Here is a 3,259-nt window from a genome sequence, read left to right as displayed (position 1 = left end):
CTAATAAATAATAGGACTAATGTCAAGCTATGCTCGCGGTCGTGACGTTAGGGACACATAAGTATTTAGAACAACCAGAGGTGCAGTATGCTTCAGATAGTCGTATTCCAGGTATGCAGATGAATTGCGACTGATATATACAAATGTACCTTCATGCGCAATTTACGAATGCTGGGTTATATAAATTACCAGCCAATGTTTATTTTAAATCTACGTTGATATTTATCCAATCCACTAGTTTGTTTCTGCATCTTCTTTCGAAGAAGCAGTCGTTTTAGCTGTTTGCGTTCTTTTATTCGACATTCCGTTATAATTTGCCAGTGGCAGACGACTTTAAGGAGACGCTTTGAAACTGTTAAATATGATTTCAACAACATAATCTCAGTTGTAACAGGTGATCTAGTGGGATGTTCGATACCAGTTAATTCTATGTGTGGAGGTTGCAGTAAGAAAATTACATTCGGTGTTTCATGGTAAAGTTCAACAGGCGGTAAATAGTTGCCAACGATCGCGGTGGACAAAACATGAGTGAAACGTACACAATCAAACAGAATAATTATATTTAGAATCGAGATTTACCTTATCAACTTGGTCGCGGACATAATGGACCAGACTGACGATTATTTATACACCTTATAGCATGTGCAGTTAATCCCCTGCAGAATAATCAAACGTTTGCGACATGTGTACGGAATGTCTAGACATTCTTCAAAGTTAAGTACAAACAATAAATATTTAAGTAACCATTAGATTCCATACAACTGTTTATTAGGTAAAAATGAACGTATAAATAGCAATAAATTCACAATTACAAAGCCATTGCACGAAATTGACTTGCTCGTTACTGTTATTTTCTTACATTTTATTTCATTTCACAATTATATCATGATCCTGCAACGATATCTATTCATTCGACACACGAACACTAACACCGACCCTAATTAAAAGACGAATGCTTCGGTTATTGTAGGAAATCATGTACAAATATCTTCGTCAAAATCGGCTTGGTGCGCTAATTTATATTTGCTGATTTTATTAAATTCGTCTTCAATGTATAACTTTTTCTTGCCTATTTTGTGTTATTGTAACATATTTTTTATCAATTTATTACAATTCAACACATTTAAATCTTGCATAAAAATCAAATTGTTTTATACGAGACCGTTTTTACTTATTCCCTCTTTATATGTGACCATTTTGATTTGAGACCATTTTACTAGGGGCGTTTTTATTGCAGCAAATTTTACTTTTTACCATTTATACCTCAACCGTTTTTATATGAGAACTTTTAGATTTGTAATCATTATAATTTAAACCTTAATACACGTTTGACAATTTTCATTTGAGACTGTGAAGACTAAGACGTTTTGATTTTAGCCAATTTTACTTCCGATATTTGTGAATTGTGGTCGTTTTGATTTAAGACCGTTTTGAATTGTGACAATTCAGCCTTGATGTCGTTTTAGTTTGTGTATGCGACCTATTGATGTGTTTTTATTTTTTACTTAAGACTTTTCACTCAAACCGTTTTATAAACAACCCATTGTAACATGTAACAGTTTAAATTTGGGATCATTAGCTCGGCTGTTTTCGGAGAAAACCCGAGGTATTGTTATAGCCAGCTCGTCGTCCGCCGTCGTGCTAAAACCTTAACATTGGCTCTAAAATCAAAGTGCTTCCACCTACAACTTTGAAGCTTCATATGTAGATGCACCTTTATGAGTTCTACACGCCACGCCCATCTTTGGGTCACTAGGCCAAAGGTCAAGGTCACTGTGACCTCTAATATAAAACTTTAACATAGGCTCTAAAGTCAAAGTGCTTCCACCTAAAACTTTGAAACTTCATATGTAGATGCACCTTGATGAGTTCTTCACGCCACACCCATTTTTGGGTCACTAGATCAAAGGTCAAGGTCACTGTGACCTCTTATATAAAACTCTTACATGTAGATGAACCTTGATGAGTTCTACACGCCACACCCATTTTTGGGTCACTAGGTCAAAGGTCAAGGTCACTGTGACCTCTAAAGAAAAAAAATCTGACAAGCTTTCGCAGCCGAGCGTGGCACCGGTTATGTGGTGCTCTTGTTTTTGTTTTGAGATCGTAGCGACGTGTTAGGGGGCAGGGGATATATTTTTGACCAAATTTCGAGTTCCGAAAGGCGGCAAACAGTCAAATCCATTGCATCATAACAGAAAGTGACACGAGAAAGCCTTTTTGTGTCAGTGTCATAACATAGGCAATATACATTGAAAATACAACCAAAGACAAGGCTGGCTTCTTCACTTGTGAAACTATGGCCCCTGATCTTTCCCCCCACCCACCTCATTTTTAATGAAAAATTGAGAAATTTGACCCGTTTCATGGCATGCACAGAACATTCAAACAGAATGCAATCCTACTTTTGGCTACATTACTCATTAATTTCATCCCTTTGCTTTGTTTATTTACCTAGAAAAGTGTCTCCCATACGTTTAAATTTTTCACAATTTACCTTCAAAGTTTTGTTCTGTTTCTGCAGCGTGAAATATTGACTTCCGACAAAAGTGAAAACCTCCTTTTTGAAGATAAAAAATTTCCTTGCTAGGGAGCTGTGGCTAGTTTTAATGGTTTTTTTCCAAAATTTTGAGACATTCTTTCTACAACCTAACACAAGAAATACATCTTATAAATACCTTATTGATTTTTAAAGACCATAGGTAACACCTACCCTAAAGATATGTAATTTTCATGCCCCCCCCCCTTCACTGATATATCCCCTGCCACCTTATCGTTCATATAAATTTAAATTATAACCGTACTGTCTTGTGCCCATTGTGATTTGCGACTGTTTTCAATAGGAGCCGTTTTGATGTGTGAATGAATAAACATGTGCCCATTCTGCCATGCGACCTGTCTGACTTATCACGGTTTTAATTAAGCACCGTTTATAGCTGTGAACGTTAAGGATTGAGACCGTTTTGTTGCGATCCCTTTCGACTTTTGACCGTTTTCATACGAGGCCACTTTGACTTGTTTCCGTAATAGACCATTTTGCTTTGAAGGCGTTTTGAAATCTTACCATAGTTCTTCAACAGTTTGACTTGTTACCGATTTATTTAAACCTTTTTTACTTGTAACCGTAATGAGTTGAAACTGTTTGTTTGTATATCTTAATGATTTGAGACCGTTTAGTTTTGTTTCATTTGTGACTGTAGTGACTTGTGGCCATACAGATTTGAGGCCGTCTTTACTGGTGACAGTATTCATTCGTGAC

This window comes from Dreissena polymorpha, chromosome 11 (assembly GCF_020536995.1).
Source record: "Dreissena polymorpha isolate Duluth1 chromosome 11, UMN_Dpol_1.0, whole genome shotgun sequence".
Taxonomy (NCBI): domain Eukaryota; kingdom Metazoa; phylum Mollusca; class Bivalvia; order Myida; family Dreissenidae; genus Dreissena; species Dreissena polymorpha.
Note: the sequence above shows the minus strand (reverse complement) of the source record.